Genomic DNA, 21,828 nt, shown 5'->3' on the forward strand with positions numbered 1-21,828 from the left:
ATCGGGGCGAGCTCAGCAGCACCGGCAACGATGCAGAGCTCTCCAGCAGAGGGGTCCATGCAATCTCAGAGTAGAAAGAGGGTCCCAGCACTTCCCCAAGACTTCCCCAAGACTAACCGGGAAGTCTTGGATCTGATCGCTGTGTGGGGCAATCAGTCTGTGCTTTCGGAGCTGCGCTCCAACAAACGTAATGCCAAGACCTACAAGAAGGTCTCCAAAGCCATGGCACTCAGAGGATACAGCCGGGATGCAACACAGTGCCGTGTGAAAATGAAGGACCTGAGACAAGGCTACCAAAAAATCAAAGCGGCAAATGGACGCTCTGGAGCCCAGCCCCAGACATGCCGGTTCTACGAGGCACTGCATGCCATTCTTGGTGGGTCTGCCACCACTGCCCCACCAGTGACCGTGGACTCTGAGGATGGGATAGTGTCAACGGGCAGTTTCTCGGCGATGTTCGCGGATGGGGAAGATGAGGAAGGGTTTGTGGAGGACGAGGCAGGCGACAGCGCTTACAATACTGATTTCCCCGACAGCCAGGATCTCTTCATCACCCTCACAGAGATCCCCTACCAACCCTCCCTCGGTAAGTGCTATAAACATGTAAACATTTATTTTTTAAAAAACAGGAATAAAAACTATATGAAAAGAAGGTCAATGCATATGGGGATAGAACAGAAATCCTCTTGGGAGAGTTCCATGAAGCTCTTGTAGAGGTACTCGAAAAGCCTCCGCAGGAGGTTCCTGGGGAGAGGTGCCTTATTGGGTGCTCCGTGGAAGCACACTCTTCCGCGCCAGGCTATCCTCAGGTACTGTGGGAGCATTGCCTCCACGAGCATGGCAGCATAGGGCCCTGGTTTGTGCAGGGTTTCACGCAGCATGCGCTCTCTGTCTGTCTTAGTGACCCGCCTCAGGGTGATCTCGCTCGGCGACTGCTGCATCTAATTAGGGGAATTAGTGTAATGTTACTATTGGGAATGCTTCACTTTTCCTTTGCATAACAATAAGCGTCGCTTAACAGCCACGTGGTGGAGGCTGCAGAGGGGAAGCATACAGGGATCTTGGACAGCCACGAGGGGGTGGAACAGGGTCAGAGTTTATGCTTTCCGGATTGCCTGCAGCAGGAGGGCACTGCTATACATTAACTTTTAAGCAGCCTAAAGTTTACGGCTTACCATGCCTGGCTGCTACACGGATTCTGCTGTCCTGCCCCGCCTGTCTGATCTCCAGTGCAAGACCCCAGGCAATGAAAGCAAAGGCCAAAAATTCGAACTTGTCCTGAGAGCGCATGAGATAGGTGCCGTGTATGGTCTTGTTCACAGAGACAGACTAGACTGTGTTCAGTGTTCGCAAACATGTATCTTTGCAAGGAAATCACTTCCTTTTTCCCATCACACAGCTGCGGCTGTTTCCCGACCTGCCCCGGCATCCCCCTCACAGAGGCTGGCGCAGATTAGGCGGCGAAAGAAAAAGACTCGGGACGAGATGTTCGCTGAACTGATGGCCTGCTCCAGAGCCGAGGCGGCCCAGCAGAGCCAGTGGAGGGAGACCCTCTCCCAGTACCAGCGCTCACACAGCGAACGGGAGGACAGGTGTCGGCAGGAAGACCAGCAGGCGACTCAAACGCTGCTTGGCCTAATGAGGGAGCAAACGGACACGCTCTGGCGCCTTGTGGATGTTCTGCAGGACCGCAGGCAGGAGGAGAGAGCCCCCCTGCACTGTATCTGCAACCGCCCTCCCCCGCCACAAAGTCCTGTCCCCCCCTCACCCAAAATAACAAGAAGGAGGGGCGCTAGGGGCCGTGAAAACTGTCACTCCACCCCAGCAGAGCGCTCATGTACCAAACAGCTCTCATTCCCTAAATTTTGAGAAGTGCTTCCTTCCTGGCTCACCCAATCCCAAATCCCAGTTTCATCCCCCAACTGTAGTTGAGTATTAAAAATAGTTTGCTGTTAATTACTGTTTCCGTCATGTTTCTTTGCAGAAGACTTTGTGTGAAGGGGGGGAGGGGTTTGTTAATTGCATAGGACAGCCACCATTACCAGGGTACAGACATGGGGGCAGGATCAACAGCAGGTCACACACAGAGTGCAGTCACTAGGCACCTGGGTCACGCTGGGAGGTGTCTGCTGCCCCAGGTCAGTCTGGGAGGTGTATGCTGCCCCAGGGTCCTAGCGCCTGCCATCCACAAATGGCAAGGCAGGCTGCCCTTACCATGCCCTTCCACCCTAGCCATGAGCCTCTCCGATGCCCTGAGCCCCAGCCAGAGCCCTCATCCCCCTACACCTACTCACCCTTCCCACACACCCCTCACCCCTTCCTGCAAACCCACCCCTTCCTGCACACCCTCCTGTAACCGTCCTCCCCCCAGAGACCGCTGTAGGAGCAGGAGCCTGTCATTCCTCGAGTGTAGAAGCGGTCTGTACATCACTGCACACCGTACCCACCACAGTCTGCATCCCTGTTTGAACCCTTTAACGCGAATTCATTAGTAAAGAAAACTTTGTTAATTAACAATGTTCCATTAACTTTATTTTTAAACGTCTGTTGGAAGGGGGGAAACCTGGTGAACGGGGTATGTAACCGCAGAAAAAAGTCAACAGTAACTGAAACAGGGCAGGTTCAGCTTCTCTGTAAAGAAACCTGCTCTGAGGAAACTAGCTTTCAAAGCCTCCCGGATGCACAGCGCTTCCCGCTGGGCTCTTCTAATCGCACGGGTGTCTGGCTGAGCGTAATCAGCAGCCAGGCGATTTGCCTCAACCTCCCATCCCGCCATAAAGGTCTCCCCCTTGCTCTCACAGAGATTGTGGAGCACACAGCAAGCTGCAATAACAATGGGGATATTGGTTTCGCTGAGATCCGAGCGAGTCAGTAAGCTCCTCCATCTCCCCTTGAGACGTCCGAAAGCACACTCCACCACCATTCTGCACTTGCTCAGCCAGTAGTTGAAGAGTTCTTTGTCACTGTCCAGGGCGCCTGTATAGGGCTTCATGAGCCAGGGCATTAGCGGGTAGGCTGGGTCCCCGAGGATCACTGTAGGCATCTCCACATCCCCAACAGTTATTTTGTGGTCCGGGAAGAAACTACCTTCCTGCAGGCGTCTAAACAGACAAGAGTTCCTGAAAACACGCGCGTCATGAACCTTGCCCGGCCACCCGACGTAGATGTTGGTAAAACATCCCCTATGGTCCACCAGTGCTTGCAGCACCATTGAAAAGTAGCCCTTTCTGTTAATATACTGGCTGGCCTGGTGGGCTGGTCCCAGGATAGGGATGTGAGTCCCATCTATAGCCCCACCGCAGTTTGGGAATCCCATCGCGGCGAAGCCATCTATGACGACCTGGACGTTTCCCAGGGTCACTATCTTTGTGAGCAGTAGGTCAACGATTGCGTTGGCTACTTGCATCACAGCAACCCCCACGGTAGATTTGCCCACGCCAAAGTGGTTCGCTACTGTCTGGCGTTGCAAGTTTCCAGAGGGCTATGGCCACTCGCTTCTGTACACTCAGGGCTGCTCGCATCCGGGTGTCCTGGCGCTTCAGGGCAAGGTACAGCAAGTCACAGAGTTCAAGGAAAGTGCCCTTACGCATCCTGAAGTTTCGCAGCCACTGTGATTCATCCCAGACCTGCAGCACTATGCAGTCCCACCAGTCCGTGCTTGTTTCCCGGGCCCAGAATCGCCGTTCCACAGCATGTACTTGACCCATTGCCACCATGATCTCCGCGGCGCGGGATCCCGTGCTTTGTGAGAGGTCTGTGCCACTCTGACACTTCATGTCCTCACCGTGCTGCCAGAGCCTCCTCGCCCGATTTCTCAGCAGCTGACTGTGGAAGAGGTGGACGATAAGGTGCGAGGAGTTGACAACGGCCATAAGTGCAGCGATGATCGCAGCGGGCTCCATGCTCGCAGTGCTGTGGCGTCCGTGCTGTCACTGACCAGAAAAGTGCGCGAACAGATTGCCCGCAGGCGCTTTCAGGGAGGGAGGGCGGGAGTGACGGTTGAATGACGACAGTTACCCAAAACCACCCTCGACACATTTTTCCCCCAGCAGGCATTGGGGGCTCTACCCAGCATTCCAATGGGAAGCGGGGACTGCGGGAACTGTGGGATAGCTGCCCAGAATGCACCGCTTCCAATGTCGACGCTTGCCCCGTTAGTGTGGACTCACAAAGTCGAATTAGTGTCCTTAGTGTGGATACACAAATTCGACTTCATAAGGTCGAATCCACAAATTCGACCTAAGTTAAATCGAACTACTCTTGTAGTGTAGACATACCCTGAGATTATAAACTCTTTGTAGTAGGAACAGTCTTTTTGCATGTTCCCTATGCCATGTCTGGGATACTAGGCACTACCACAATACAAGTATATATTAATAGGTCTACTTAGCCTTTCAAAGAACTATAAAAAAATTGCAAGTGGTTAAAGATATATTTTAGTTACTGTATTGAAAATATTGATTAAAATGTAATGATGCATAATTCAGCACAATTATATACATTTTATAAACAATTTCAAAGATTCCATCATTTGTTGATTATAAAAGCTATTTTCATTTTGTGATATGGAGACACATATAAGTTAGCATGACTTCCCCTTCACAAAAGGCACTGTAAATGTCCCATCAACACTAGCTAGCTTTCGTTTCAGAATACAAGATTATGACTAGTGTCCCAATCTTAAAACCAATGAATTTCACATCCTTTCCCAGACAAGTCAGTCAACTAGAGTTGATTTCAGTCCTATTTCTCTTGAAGATCAAATTATGACTTCATTTAAGACTAATACAGTGCTGTCAGTTTAAAAGTGCTGCTGGGGACAGAATACCAGCAATTCCCTTAAGACTCCCAACATGCCATCTTACAGCAATACCAAGATGGCAGAAGTACTAAAAACCTTTCAAATGCTTCCCATCTGTACCCTTGACATCACAGTGTAATGGATACGAATGTTGTTCATGCACAAGCGACTGTGACTCACCTAAGGGGATAATAATTCACAGATAGCTACATGCCATCTAGACAACAGACATGCTTAATCAGAGTTGTATGATATTCAGCAGTTTCAATACACATATTTTCATAGTGAAATAAATGTTCATCCACTACTCCTTTCGTAATTTGCTCAGCAAAAGACTACGTAAGGCTCAGGCCACAAGGAAAAACAGGCTTTTCTGGACACTGGGTTTTTTTCTCTCAAAGATAATTCTCTGCTATTTCCTTAGTTCCTTCCTTGCCAATTTTGTAGAATATTGATCACCTGGAGGGCTTCCAGTTGGAAATTTATCCAGAATAGCTGGAACAATAACTTCCAGCTTCCTTAAGCCACAATAAAATTAGTTTAAACAAATAGGACAGGCAACAGAATAGAGGACTAATAGATTTTTCTTTTTTAAGAAACAATTATAGGTTCATTAGAAGTACTGCTATTTGTTTATTTTTACACCTCTACGCTGCCCTCGGGAGCCAAAAAATCTTACCGCGTTATAGGTGAAACCACGTTACATCGAACTTGCTTTGATCCACCGGAGTGCACAGCCCCCTCCCCCCCCGGTGCACTGCTTTACCGCATTATATCCGAATTCGTGTTATATCAGGTCGCGTTATCTCGGGATAGAGGTGTATTTTGTATAGCGTATCCCAATCCCAGGTCTTTCTTCTGATGCTTAGCAGGGACTGCATCGTCTCTGTGTGTGGCCATCACCTAGCACATTGTTGACACTACCAAAATACTAATCATGATAAAAGCTTTGTACAATTGTTTTTAATAATAATTGTTCTACTTGATCTTCATGGCAAGAGAGGGTACAAGTAACCCTGAATGAAAAGTCTCATTAGATAAAGATTTTTGAGAGAGAGAGAGAGAGAGAGAGAGAGATGTTGTGCTTGGTGCTGTACAGGTTCCACATGTTCGGTTCTTAAATACTACTACTTTTAATATTTCCTTTAAAACACTTTTATGCAGTAAGAGAATCTTGATTATATGACAAAAATTATCTTAAATTCAACAGTTCAAAAATAGTTGAAAGGTGTCAGGTGACAAAAGCCTACAGGTAAGCATAAAAAAGTGACTTTAATGGAGGGCTAGATGCTGGGGGGACATGAAAAATTACAATAGGGTCACTGCTTCAAGCAACAAGAAGTAAATCAACTGAGGAATATGCTCAACGACTTAGATGTCTCTACACACATGCTAGGAGTATTGGGAATAAACAGGAAGAACTAGTACATAAGCTAAATTACAACTGGTGTCACAGAGATTAGGTAGGATCAGTTTCATGATTGGAATATTTATATAGGGGGGGGTACTGCTTGTTCAGGAAGGAAAGGCAGGTTAAAAAAGCAGGTGTTGCATTGTTCCGAGGTCCAGAAGGAGATGAGAAGCAGACCAGTTGAAAGTCTCTGGGTTAAGACAAAAGGAGTAAAAAAGTAGGGGTGATATGGTAATGGTCTACTACAGACCACCAAAATCAGGAGGAGGAGGTGGATGAGGCATTTTTAGAACAAATAAAAGAAAAATTCAAAACATAAAACCTGATTGCAATGGGAGACTAACTACCCAGGACAACTGTTGGAAAAGTAATATGGCAAAATACAAAATTTCCAGTAAGTTCTTAGAACGCATTGGAGTTTTGATTTAAAAAGTGGAGGAAGTAACCAGGGAGACAGGTTTCTTTGCAATGCACAGCCAGGGTGTTAAACCTGTGGCTCTAGAGGGAGACTGTGATAAGAGGAAAGTCTATATTTGATTATGAAATGGAAGTGTCTTCCCTGACTCACACCCATGATGTTTAAACTGAAAACTTTTAATCAGCTCCTCACTGCCTCCTCCCCAACTGCCTTCCACCACTTCCCAAACATTCCCAGGAGAATTTGATGGGAGAAGCCAATGGAAGCACTCTAAGCAGCTGCTGTCCCCATCCCCTGCTGCAGTTCTTCCTTTGGTTGCTTGTTGCTTCATTGGCTCCCGTAAGGGAAGTGGGCAAAGCGATACAGAAAAGAGCTTGACCTTACCCTACAGAAGTGCCTAGTACAGGATAGCTCCCCTATTCCCGTGAACCACCTATGGGAAGACCAGGATGGGAAAAAATAGGAGAAGCTGAAATCCACCCACCAGTTACAGCTCCCTGATTCTCTGCTACAGCCCTCCTATAGATAAGAATGGCCTGGGGCTGCTTTAACTAGCAGCAGCTGGCAACAGTTCCCTAGATGTTGCACACTAGCTAAGAATAAGCTAGAGCACACTGTGCTCTATCCATTCCCCTTTCCCACTCCAACACCCCGCCTTTGCACCAGGAACTGTGAGGAGGGAGGCATAAGAAGAGGCTGAAATGCCAGGGGAATTCCCAGCAGGATACTTCAGGTGGTTTCTACTTCCTTTGCACCACCTGAGTGGAACAAGGGAATGGAACAAAGCAGAGAATCTACCTTCAAGTATTAATTGAGGACCCTTGCCCTTTCTTAAATAATATATTTGGCCCTGAGCTTGAAAAATCTGGACATCACTGGTGCAGAGGTTCTATAGAACCAGAGGGACAAGCATAGATATATATGGATTTCCAGGAGCCTGAGATGTTGTGCAACCATTATTTGGCATTTATAAAGACAAACAGGACCACAGCATATTCTTTCAGAAGCTGCTTGAGAGGCATCTCTGAAAAGGGACGGGGAACAAGTTTGCATAAATTAAGTACATGCCGTCATTTTAAAAAAAGAGTGCCTTTTTTCTGCTTTAAGCACTCCTTGACACATTTTAAAAATACAATTATAAAAACAGACTACTTCAGTAACCCCCTTTATGTAACATTTAACATACACAATCCAACAGCTCAAATAATCTTTAAATTCTTTAAAATTTCACACCAGAATCCCCCCAATCGCTCACAGCTAGGAAAAACAAATAGGAATTCCAATGTGTCCTAAGGTCACCAAAATGGAACTATTCTGGAATACAGAAGGCAGGGAAGTGAACTGGATAGCTTTTCTTTTCTAAATGATCTCTAGCACACTCTGATTTGAGTTAATTCTCTGCCCCAAGCAAATGGGATGGATGATTCTCAAAGAAGATAGGAAACAGGTTCTGTGTTTATACAGTGCCTAGCACCATAGGGTCCTGGTCAATTACTAAGGCTTCTAGGTGCTGTGCTAATACAAATAATTGATACTACTACTACTGAGCTCTTTTCACACAGTGGCACTGTACTCCATTAGAAAATAACATTTGTGGTTTCAGTTGATGCCCCTTGGTGAAACTTACTTCAAGGATCAGAGAGGAAAAGGGCCTTGGATTCCTGTATGGAAACGGAGTGAAAAACAGGGAAAGGGCAATTGATTTAACTTCCTTCAGGTGTTTCAGTGTTCCCTGCAAGCACTGAAATAAAGAAGTCTGGTCTCTTACAGAAAAAAAATCAACCCCTTACTTTCAACCTCTTCAGAAAGACACAAACTTCTGGTCTAGGATGAGAGTGAACGGTAATAGACTGTACATCCCTAACTAGATACGGTTATATACCAAGGGTGGCCAAACTTACTGACCCTCTAAGTTGCATACGACAATCTTCAGAAGTTCGAGAGCTGGGGCATACCTGCTGGGGTACAAGCCCTTACCGCACCACCTTGCTGCAAGGCAGAGGTCCCGATCCCCCCCCCCCGCACCCTGCCAAGTCTGGTAGGTGGAGAATGTGGGGGTGCCTCAAGCCACATTTTAACTGTAAAAGAGCTGCATGTGGCTCGCAAGCCATGGTTTGGCCACCCCTGTTATATACGCAGTAGGAAGTGATGAAATATCACCAAGGAATGGCAAGGTGATCTCAGATCTCCTTTTTAAGGGTTTCTTAGATATGCTCAAGGAAAAATAAGTTTATCCCAGAGACAGATGTAGTGAGCTGAGAAAGTCTAGTAGTTAATCATCCTCAAAGAAAAAAAGTCAACTGAGGCTTCCTTCCTAACATGTCCCATGGTTTTGACTTGTTGGCTAAGAGATCATTGGTTTTCAGAATTACACAGGCTGATGTGTTATTGACATGTCCATGTGTGATTTTGGACTCTGCAAGACAGAACACACAGTCCAGCTAATGGAAATTAATGTTACAGCCAGAGTACAGGAGAGGCAGAGGCTGAAATTTTCAAAGCAGTCTAGGAGATTTAGACACAACTTCTACTAACTTTAAAAGAAAATATGTCAGTCTTCCAGACTGCTTTGAAAAACTAAATCAGAATACACAAGGACAATGATTTTGAGATCTGAGGATGAGGTAGGAAAGGAGATATAATCGAGGGAAAGATGAATGATTGTTATCAGGAAAGGTTATTTTATCACATGGGAGAGTACCCAAAGGAACAGTGGAACAAAATATTAAAATGTATTGAGAGAAATTGTAAGCTTTACTGATATTCATTGCTTCTAAAAGGACTGTTATAACAGGAAAAGAACAATCTCTTGTAGCAAATGTTAGAGAGACATATTACTGAGATAAGTTAATCTCATTAAGAACTTTGAAGATCAATTTCTTGCAACTGTGTACGTTGGAATAAATTTTTATGTACCAAAGCCTATCTGATATCTTACACCAAAGCTAAATCAGAAAAACCAAGAGATGGAGAACAGCTATTAGGGAACTTATTCTACCCCCTAACACTGAAGGACTTTCTAGTGATATCCCTAGTCTTGTTTTCAATGTCCCAAGCAATACAGTGTCCATCAATTCCCCTCTGAGTTTAGTCCAATAAATCTCTCACCAGATTTCCCCTATATTCAGGGCTACCTTTCCTTTTGCTGTTTGTCCCATTACCCCTGTCTAGTCCGGATACTGCATAAATTCTTCCTTTTTCATCCTCTCTTCTTTCTTCAGCAGCCCAAAGGATGGGTTGAAATAAAGTGGCCTAAATTCTGTGGTGAGCCTATGGGTTTCTCTGGCAGATAAATATGAAATCTCCATTTTTAATGTAGGTAAATATGATACTTAAATAATGCAAACAGACTGGTATTTTATATTATTAATTTTAATATTTAATAAATTTACTTTGTCATCTCCTAGTTTTCAATACACTACAGAAGACGTCAGAGGTGGAGATTTTAGCCCCTAGGAAGACATGGAAAGTTTTAGAACTCAGGAGTCAGTTGAGGCTTTTGGCAATGACACGGGGATCCATCTCTTTCCCACCTCTTTGTGAGCAGGTAAGAGGTGACTAACATCTGAACTTTTCATTCCACACCCAGCAAACTATAAGGGCCACCAGTTTCCCCAAGGCATCCTCACCCAATATCTGAACATGGGAAACTATCAGGAATATTGCAGTACTATGGTTAAAGATAAAGGGAAAACCCAAAAGTGAGATCACTGCATCTGAACTAAGCCAGAGAACTTGGATGGTGAGAATTAGACGCTATCCCGATAGCACAATCAGGGCCCTCAACAATGCCAGCAGAGATCTCCCAAGCCCTGGTTTGAGGCCTTGGTGTGGTCCTACCCATTAAGTTAATGAAGCACAGCAGGAATTTTGGCTGGTGCCTCTTGCTACAGATGAGCCAGAAGGAGAATTGTGCAGTGGAGGCTGCACCAGAGTTCACTGAGACAGCAGGAGAGGGGCAAACTGAGCTGCCACTCAGACATTCTCAGACCTGGTAAGAGGGTGGCGGGCTAAAATGGATGGCAGAATAAAACATTTATTTGAGAGGACAAATGAGAAGGGTTAAGGGGAAAAAATGGAGAGAGAGTAGACAAAAAGGGGGAAGTGGCAGGAGTGGAGATTAAAAGTAAGGGAAGGAAGGGAAAGCAGAAAAGCAGGGAGAAGGGGAGAGACAAGTTGAAAAGACACATGGAGGAAAGAAACAACAAAAATGGGAGAAAAGAAACCATGGGGAAAGAGATCTGATTGCATGTGGAAAAAAAAAGCCATGGAAACTAAGGTAGGGTCAGGGAAAATGAGAATAAAACCACTAAACTGGAGGGGGTGGGGCAGGGAGGGCAAGAGGTAGAAATAGGAGAGGAGGCTTGCAGAGGAAAATTACCAAGGCAGGATCAAGCTACTAGTAGGTATCAGGGAAAAATCCTTTGTTTTGGCATAACTGAATCCACTACAAGAACTGAACATTTTTCAACTGATCTTTGCTCCTTTAAGTATTTGTACTAGTCTGTCAAAATATATCTAATCCTCCGAGGCTACAAAATAGTGGGTATTTAAGTATGGGTGTAGCCTAATTTATTAAAATATTGTTTCAATATTTTACTGTTATTGAATATTCATTCTTAAATATTTCAATAATTTCACAAAACTGGATGATAATTCTCTTGTGCTTCCTGCGCTCAAGAACTCAATTTGTTCCAGGGTGATTCCGCTGCTGCTGCTGTAGTATATGACTTCTGTTTTCATGTTCAAGAGGAGCTAGAACAGCTCAAATTAAGTTAAATTAATTTTCAATTTGAAATCTAAACAAATTAGCTTGAATGAGTTAAAAATAGTTTTAGGTACTACGCCTGCCCAGAGTCCCCCTGACAATTTATGCAGCCTTACAGTCACATTTTCCTAATTTTAAAAAAGGTTTTTCTTTCTTTCATTGTTGTGTGAAAGAGGTACACTGAACAGCAGAAACTTACTGACCTGTTATGCAGGTAAAATCATGAAAGACTGTGCTATTAAATGTACAAAGTAAACAAAATTAAAAAATTAGTGTATTTCAGCCACAGTAGGCATTATTTGTATTGATATTAGGTAAAAGATATCAAACAGAAAAGCTTTCAAAAACAAATACTGCAGCAGAGAGAGGTTGTCTCAAAAACAAAAAATAAACACTGGAGCAGATGACCAGTACAAGAATACTGGTACAGGATGGATAATATTCAGGCCCTGGACCAGCGATAGTTTTATGATTTGATGTCTCCTAACCCTGTAGGGTTAGGAACTGAAACTTTATATGCCTGGAAAGGGGAGCTTCCCAGCTTTGCAATGGAACACACTTAGAATTTATATCCAGTCAGTTTGCCATATATCTTTAGCTCTGAACAGTCCTTAAAAATATCATGACTTTAAAATGTTATATTTATGTATAGAATAGCTACAATACTTCAAGTATGTATAAAGGAGATTTTATTAATTTCTTCTCTCCCTCAAAGAACTGCACAGTTAGTTTCACAGTACTGCAATTAAGGCTACATCTATACTACCCGCCCGGGTCGGTGGGTAGCGTTCGACTTCTCGGAGTTCGATATATCGCGTCTCATCTAGACGCGATATATCGAACTCCGAACGCGCTCCCGTCGACTCCGGAACTCCACCACCGTGAACGGCGGTGGCGGCGTCTGGACAGGTGAGTAGTTCGAACTAAGGTAGTTCGAGTTCAGCTATGCTATTCGCGTAGCTGAACTTGCGTACCTTAGTTCAAACCCCCCCCCCCCAGTGTAGACCAGGCCTAAGTGACCTAGGCTACAGAAGGGAAAATACAAAACTAGTTATAACTGCTTAAATCCTTTGTATAATTTTTTTTTGTAAAACATATGTAATATACAGAACACATGACATGGAGTGATATAAAGGTTCATTTAAACTCATTGGGATGGCCTGCTTATCTCATGAGTAGAAAAGCCTCTCACAAGTAATGTGGACATCTCAGTCTTATGACAATAAACCCTTTATGCCACATAAACTCATCATGTGTTCTGTCTTGATATCTCATATGATATATATGAAGCACTTCTGCCATGGGGAGCATGAGCCATGATATAATTTAACAGCAGACTTGCTAGATCATAGCAGTAGGACAATCAGACACACTTTTAGATATGGACTTTTTAGTAAACTGAATTAAGTCGCTAGGAGAGGCAGGTTGGTTCCCAGGGTATCTCCAGGGTTTGTTTGTTTTTTAACCACATACAGATTACTGAGTTCTAGTATAGGCCTGAGCTACCTGGAATGTTGTGAATGAGAAAGTACCTGGAATAAAACCCCTTCCCCTATTTTTCTCAGAAGCAGATATTTCAGGATTGTTAGGAGTGGGTGGATTTCTGATATATAGCTTCTCAAGGGCATTCTCATAATTAACAGGAAATGACAGTTATTCATAATCTGAAGGATTCTCTGCTACACTGAACAATGGTTAAGACTCATGTACTCTGAGGTGACCATTAGGCCTTTGAGGGTAAAATGCCAGAAATCTCCCTCTGAAGTCCTGTGAAGCTGCTGGCATTGATGGAATGGCTATAGACTCTGGAGCCTTTTAGTGCTTGAAGAAAGGGGGCTTAGGACACTTCAGTTTCTGCTGCTGTTGAGGCCAACTCCTCCCCCCAAAGGATATCAGGCAACTTTGAATCCAGTCAGTGATACAAACACTAGCTTATTAAATTCTAAGAAGGTGCATTTCACACTACACTTTCTATAGCAGAAGGTGGTGGTGGAGTGAAATACTGAGCCCAGAGTTTACAGGCTCTTTGTCACTTACATCTCTTTGTAAAACAGCCTCTACCTGGTCCTCAAACTTTTTTGGGTGTATTTTATGGTAGGTCATCTAGCTTCTTAATAGTATCCAAGTGTAATTATGCACACCTACAGGTAGCATGAGGTAGCAGCTGCACTGAAGGCTGCCGAGACCAGATGACAGGCCAACTTAACACTGTTTTGAAATACCTTCTATGCCTCATGACTCCACTCTTGGAGCACACGCTCAGAGCACGAACTTTCTTATATAAGTTTGAGTCATGGCTGTGTTGACCTGAAAATGCTTCAAAGTGGCTTCTGAGGACTGGTAAACTCTGAAGAAGTCAGTCCCACCTCTGAAGCTCCAGATTCTGTGGTGCCAACAATTTGGTCAGTCTTTACTGCGCCACAGCTGCATCAAGTTATCATCATGGAAGTATAAGTAAGCTGATAAACAGTTCTTAGGGATGAATACTAGGGGCTGTGGAAGGTCCTTAACTCTGGAATCCCCACTGGCCTGACAAAACTTCACTTTATCCATCTTCAGGGCATTATTCAATATATATATGGTACACATATTATAGTTTTTGCCTGATTGGTTGGGAAGGGCAATTTTATACCCCTTTTATTAGGGCAAGTCTAACTTACTTAATGGTTGTAATATTAAATTCGGTGGGTTTTTTACTGTATGTATGCCCAGACTGTGGTGATTTCCTCTAACAAATGAAATATAAACACAAAAAAGTACTACAAATTGATAGTGGAAAGAAATTAAGAAACATGCCCTGCTCTCTGTAATTTTAGAATCTCTTGCAGACATATGGACTCACCCCTGTGGCGCCTCCTACTGGTCTCTCAGGGAATTAGCTCTTTTTCCAGCCCGGAGCGCCCTCTGGGCACCGGTGATCCACTCCCACTTGGCCCCCTGTATCCCTCTCTAGACTCTGGTGCCCTGTTAGCTGAGGTGCTTCCCCCTGGCAGTAACCCCTTTCTCTCAGGGTCTCCCCTCCCTGGGAAACCCCCCACCCACTAACCCCACCTCACCTCAGTACCAGGTTACTGCCAGTCATCATCTAGCCCCCATGCCCTGGGGCAGACTGCAGTATCAGCCTACTCATCACTGGCAAGGTTGGGTTTGGACCTGTTGCCTTTGCCTACCCCTGGGCTGCCCTCTGCAACCCCCAGTACCTGTTGCCTTCTGCTAGGTCGCATCCTAGGGCTTTTCCAGGCTGGAGCTCCCCAGCTCCTCTGCCTTTCTCCAGCCCTGCTCCATTCAGGTACCGTGTCTCTAGCTCCCTGCAGCCAGGCCCTTCTCCCTCTATAGACAGAGAGAGGCTAACTGTCTGCCCCTGGCTTCTCTGCCTTTATAGGCCCAGCTGAGTCTGTTTGGGGCGTGGCCTCAACTACAGCCACTTCCCCCAATCAGCCCAGCCTAAAAGCTGCTTTCTCCAGCCACAGCCCCCTCCCAGGGCTGTTTTTAACTCCTCTGGCCCTCAGCAGGGTGACCACCCCACTACACTCTCCTTCCAGAATTTGCAACTGAAAGTGTGTGGAAGGAAGTGTGTGTTGCCCTTTTGTCTCAACCCCAGACAAAAGGGCAACTAAAGCCCTATGGTACGAATAATGGAAATACCTAAATTAAATTAATCTAACTATAAAATGAATTTAAAAGACTAAAAGAATTAGTCTAACCTTGGTGATATGTGCCACTGATCAGTCCAAATGAGGTACAGCATAAGTACAAAGTTTTTTAAATTACAAAAGGCAGAATCAGTGCTTACATATAACAAATGGATATTGAAAGGTTTTATCCGCGCTTATATTGAATAATCTATATGCCAGTCATGGACCAAACACATTTGGAGCTATTCCACAACTCTAGGTTGCTATTTGTCCTTCTATTGCTGAGTAATGATCACACTTCCAGATAATCTTTTCCCAAGTTCTGCTATTCCAATATCACAAAGGCTACCCAAAAGTCAACTTGATGGGGCCAGGGAACAGAAATAAAAAAAATAGAATAAAATACAAGAAAGATCATGATATGATAAGGTCTGAACAGCAAAGTTTCTTTCCAAAGAAAATGATGTCTATTATATTAATTGTTTTAATCAATAAACCAGTGAAGTAACTATTGGTTAAACTTTCAATACTACCTCACAAGAAGTTACTAAAGAAACTGAGTAGTCATGGGGTGAGACAAAATTGTTATGGATTTGAAAGTGGCTAAATGTCAAGCAGCAGTAGGAATATAAGGTCCAATTTAATCATGACAAAAGGTAAATGCCAGGTTACTAAAGACTGTGTTAGGATCTGTGCTGTTTGATATATTTATGATTGTCTGGGAAACAGTGTGTGCAGTTAGGTGGCAAAGTTTTCGGATGACAAAAGTACTTAGGCTAAAGAAGACCAAGGAACCTCTTGAGACCTAACCAAGTTATTTCAATGGATAATACAGTGGAAGATGAAATTCCATGTTGATAAATCCAAAGTTTATGCACATTGGAGTGAAAAATGCAAGCTACTCACATATATTGCTGGGCTCTGTACCCAGAGAAGACAAAGACATCATTGTGGACAGCTCTGTGAAAAACCTAGTCTCAGTGTACAGTGGCCATTAGAACTCAAGCAAAATGTGAGGATGTATGTTATAAAGAACAGGACAGAAAATATTGAAAATTGCATATAATATACTAATTGGTATATTCTCTCCTAGAAAACTTTTTCCAGTTCTGGTCATCTTAATCTCATATCAGGAGAGATTGTAAGGACAGACTATTTAATGTCAAGAGATGAATAAAATGTGACATAATAAAATCATACAAAATAAAGGAGATGTTCCCACAGCAGTTTCCAGGCATTCTTAAATTTACCTCTCTCTGACTAGGTAGCTGAAGCTTACTTAGTTCCATAGCATCTTCAATGGTTATGTCCAATTTCTTGCAAAAGAATTTTGATGCACTTTAACAGGACATTAATTAAACTGGAGTCAAGTGCGGCATCTTGCCATTGCCAAACCATGGAGATATTTGCTGGAGAAACAGGTTATATTGTAGGAAAAATCAAAAATAAAGAAAAGGGAAGACGGGCAGCCCTTGAGCAGCATCTGCAGAGGTTGTTTGTTGTTATGGGCTAATGGGGTTTAAGGCCACCATATTATAGACACTGTGTAGTATAGCTGATAACAACCAGTACTACCTACTGCCATTGGGGAAATCATAATAGGACAGGAGCTGCTCCGGACTCCCAATGGCATTTCCTAGCTCTACAACACATGGACTGCCAGCAACTAAGGAAGGATGGCATAGAGCATGAAGCGCAGGTTCTTAAGAGGAACTTGCAGAATTTGAAATAAAAATCAGAAAACAATCCTAATTCAATGCCAGTATATTTGATATATTAGGTACCTAGAAATCATCTTCCTCTCAAAATTTCTAATGGTGGCTGACAATGGCTCAATGGTTAGAGTGAACTGGACTGCAGAAAACCTCCATTCAGTAGAATGTTGGCAATTGGTCTTACATACTGAGCTGGCAACCATTTAAAAATCTTCCAAACGAAATTTGATGAGGATTGACAAGAGGCAGGATCACTCAACCCATCTAAATGCCTTGTGTGCTACATAATGAAAGTTATTTTAATTTTTTCATTTAGACTAAATAGAGGAGATTGCTAGTCCTCTTTAAAAATAGCTGCATACTGTCTTCAATGAATTAAGCCTGCATGATCTTTATGCATAAGCAAGATAACACAATAGGTTCACACTAAAAATAAAATCATATGAAAATGAAACCAGAGTCATCCGTTCACCCCAAAACATGAGAATAACCAATTAGAAATAAAATCTATCCCAAATAACATCTCCCAGTTCAAAAATAAATATCAACCCTTACCATGCTCTCCCACCTCAAAAGCTGGAATAAACAGATGGGCTTTGTAATGTGCCTTGAAGTCTGACAGGTTCAAGCTATTTTGAAGCAAGGAGTTCAAGAGTGCGACAAAGTCAAGAGTACTTCACAGAATGCCCTGCCAGCATAAGGTACAACTCTATACAGAAGTCTAATCTGGAAGTGACAAAGGCATACATTATGAAACAAGGTCTGCATCCGAAGGAAACTAGTACCACTCCCCGACAAACCAGAGATAAAAAAAGGCATTCCTGGATACTGCTGCCACATGATCATCAACCATAATTAGACAAGATGGAACCCTATGGGATTCCAGGACAGCACCATTTGGGATGATGAGCAATTGCTCCAAACCAGCAACAAAACAACAGAGTCTCTCAAGAACAGATCTATCCACTCACACTGGACTTTACATATTAGTGAACATCACTTCAGGATCAAAAGAATGGTCAAGAGGACAAAAGCCACCTGAGCTACATCCTGGTCTGAACCTAGATTCGCAAGGATCAAAAAGATTTGAGGCATTCAGATGTATTTAGTTTACGCAACACAAACTTCTCTATAAACATAACCAGTGTTTGAAGAATAGATACTGGACAACAGCCAGTCAAGTTGTAAGCATGAAATGATGGTCTCTTCAGTAAAAGCAGCACCAAAACTTTACTTTAGCAACTTCTTCAAGTTTCAAGTAGCAGTGATATGGTCTTCACCAAAAGTGAACCCAGTTCTTGCCCCCTGCCCTTCACTAGCCAGGAGGGACATGATCCAAAAGACAGGCTACTGAATGGAAGGCTTTTAACACTTTCAAAACCTAGGTGAATGTCATTCACTTAAGATCTTGATATGAGACACCAGAACTTCAGCTATGAGCTTGACATTACTATTGAATAGCAATATAACTGTGGTGGAGACTCACTTATATGCCGATTTTCTCTCTATGTAGTTAACTGATAATGGCCTCAGTAATGGCAACATACACTTGAACACAGGTGTTGAGAAGATCTTGCAAAAAGAGAGGAAGAATGAACAAGGATTTTATTTAGAGCAAATGCTTAAATGCTCACAATGACTCCACAGAAATCTACAATATGTTTTAATGCTCCTCTGACGTAGCAGGGAACCTAAAGATACAGTGAAATGCTGACATCTCCCATAAGTTCCACCACCGTATATCAATAGGGGTCAGTGAAAAGACTGGATGGCTCCTTCAGTGTTGGTCAACGACCTGTCTCCTCTACTCTATTCACCTTCATGTTTTATCTATGTGCCCTTTTCCAAAGACATATGACCATAAATGATAACCTGCTTAATTGCTGAATTTATATTTTTTTTTCTGTTTAAAGTTTTGCTGAACTCTCTATGTGTATTAACCAATAGAGACACCAGAACAGTTCCCAGTATGACTATGTTCTTTCTAAAAGCCATTTTTCCCCCCCAACTGATTTCCTTTACCTATGGAGAAAAGCTAATTTCCCCCCCCCCCCCCATATAACTGTTTTAAAAGCATCTCACAGTGAGAGAGAAGACAACTCCTGGCTCTTCATTGTCTTTATTCTCGGAATTATGATCCCAGGAGGTTTACAGTTCAAGTACAAGCTTGAGAATAGGTCAATCTTCACCTTCCGTGTCTAACATCCTGAGGAGAGGAAGAGAAGTGTAGTGACATTTGAACAACAATATGATCTGAGCTGTTTATTTTGTTGAGAGAGTGGGTGGTGACCTTATGCAGGGCTGACTCAAGATAAAAAAAAGTCAGTGTGGGAGTAGATGTGTATGTTGGAGAAGACAGTCTATTCTCCGCTAGATTCCTGTCGGTTCTTCCTCCAGATATCAATATGTCACATCTAAGATCTCAATAATGTATCTTTCCTGATAGTCTGACAAGAAATGCTATCTCATGTACTTGATATAACTAATCCTATTACACAATCAGAAAAGGTAGTTGAAAATAATTCAAAATAGCATTCAAAGCTATATGCCAGGACAGTATATTGCAAATGGAGAAAATGAAATCTGCTACCTGGTCATGGAAGGAGCAGTTCCTCCTTCCTGGCCTGAGAAAATACAGTTATAACAGGTGCTCCTGCAGGAGTGCAGATGTGACAGAATGCTCCTCTGCAAACAATCAAGTTACCACAGAGACACTCTACAGTGCTACTGCAGCACACAAGCTGCTCTTTTATGGAATGAAGGGGATCAGATCTTGCCCTCAACGGAGCTACTACAATGTTAAGCCTTATATCGGGGCTATGCATACCCTGTATGTGCTCCTCTCTAGCTGAGCCTCATCCAGGACCACTCATGCTCAGAGAAGAGGGCACAGGGTTAGTACATAAGAATTCAGTATGTTAACAAGCAAACCTCTCAATTTAACCCTGTAACAAGATATATCTGCCCTCTATATATTTTTATAACCCTTGGCTTAAAATGAAGGCTCTTGTGGAATAACACTATCTTTTTCCCAGCAGACAACCCCCTATAAACTTCTCCAAACCTTCCTTAGTTTGCATGTTCACAGAGAGATGACAACCTACATCCACAACTTTTTAAGAAATACAGGCACTTTTTGCCTCAATAGGGTAGTTAAAACCCTGTAATAGTCAGTAACAGAAAATTAATACATGCCAGACTGTGGCACCTCACAAGGGAGTTTTTATACAATCCATCAATAGAAAGATGCCTCCCCCTGTCCCCCCGCAAAAAATCTTCAATTTTCAGCACTTTCATATAGGAGTTCAAACACTCACAGTAAAAGGGGGAAAAAAAGCATAGCCAGTGCTCCGCAAAGAAACAAAGCAGGACTTGGGTCTGACAGCAAATCATCATGCTTGGCTGCCAAAATGTTGAAAGATTTCATTCGCCTCTTGTTCCAGAAATGTAGATTTATAGTGAAATGTCAGCTTAATTAACCATTAAACAACAACCAACAATTTAACTAGAGAGAGGAGGAGAACTTCTTGGGACATAAATGCTAACTTAACAGGCAAACCAGAAACACCTAAAGGAGTCGGTACGTCTGACACTAGGAACAGTAGGTGATGGTCAGTGGCAGTGGAGTCAGCACTTAGCTATGAAGGGCTGGTAAGCAAAATGAGGTTCTGGCTGCACTTTTGGAGAATCTCAGATGTGGGTAGAGAGCCTGCTGGTTAATATTTACATGCATCTTCTGGTTTCAGTGCTTAACTGCACTGAAGTTAGCAGAAATTCTATTTAATTGCTATGTATAGCTTAACTGTGCAGCACACAGTTGAACAAAAATTGAGCCGCTTATTGGTGAGGTAATTTTTTTTTGTTTGGCTTAAGGCCACACTTTTTGTGGGCCTCTGCTAATTCTGGAAAAGATCAACACTATAGCTGTATTGAAGATAAACTGAGGAACCTTCCTGGTTTCCTGTAAATTCAGTTCCTTGATTAGAGATCAAGGATTTAACAGCAACAGCTTCTGCAACAAGTTTAAGAGTCTTGGTTTAAAGGATTTGTTCACATATGTAGATGGGTTAATAGTGCACACAATACACACAGAGAACAAATATTTTTGGCTGCACAATAAAGGGACGCTGTCAATAAAATTTTTTAGTTTATATACTACACTGCTACCTCGATATAACGCCACCCGATATAACACGAATTTGGATATAACGCAGTAAAGTAGTGCTCCAGGAGCGGGGGGGTGGGGGAGGGGCGGGGCTATGCACTCTGGTGGATCAAAGCAAGTTCAATATAATATGGTTTCACCTATAACGCGGTAAGATTTTTTGGCTCCCAAGGACAGCGTTATATTGAGGTAGAGGTGTACTTAAAAGAAACCTCAAATTTCTACTGCTTCCAATATTCTCTTTAAAGCTATAAAGTACTATTTCCCTAACTAACTGTGCCCCTTTCCATTTGACAAATATATTTAGTCCCCATCTTCATGCACAGTATATTCAAGTATTTTTTTTTTAAAGAAGTTTGAGATTTTTAAAAATAGATACATTTACCAACTGAGCATAAAACAGGTCATAGTTGAGAGTCAACTATTTGACTCTGTTCCAACCATACATATCTGACCTTACAAAATCCATGACAGGGAGGGGTGCTTTTGGACAAAGATAGAATACCCATAGAGTCCCTTCATCCTCTTCCAATACTGCACAGAAAATTCTTTGTTCTCCTTTAAAATACTATGGTATACCAAAACATGGATTTACCTACTTTTCTGAAAGTTCCCAGGGTAGTGACTATATTTATTTTTGTGTCTTGTATAGCAATGAGTTCATCATTGGTGCTTAAATTAACAAATTTTCATCTAAATGGTAACAATTATCTTCATCTTGACTTGCAGAGGGCATTTCTTATTTCTGCTAATGGAAACTTTATTAGAAAGGGAAAAATATTCTTAACTATGTAAACCTTGTTGTGAGCTTTACATTCTGTAGAACACAAGATTACAAATACTTATGTTTGTGTTCTAGTTTATCTGCAGTTTGAATATATTGTACTCATGCTTAATGAACTAATTAATTTAGGA

At 42.9% G+C, this 21,828-nt stretch overlaps 1 protein-coding gene across 6 annotated transcripts in view; it reads right to left on the minus strand.

Annotated features, from left to right (window-relative positions):
* The window catches only part of ATP9B (ATPase phospholipid transporting 9B (putative)), a 301,811-nt gene that overhangs the window by 65,971 nt on the left and 214,012 nt on the right, over positions 1-21,828 (minus strand). The gene's annotated exons all lie outside the window — the stretch shown is intronic.

The sequence above is a fragment of the Mauremys reevesii genome, linkage group 2, assembly GCF_016161935.1.
Source record: "Mauremys reevesii isolate NIE-2019 linkage group 2, ASM1616193v1, whole genome shotgun sequence".
Lineage (NCBI taxonomy): Eukaryota > Metazoa > Chordata > Testudines > Geoemydidae > Mauremys > Mauremys reevesii.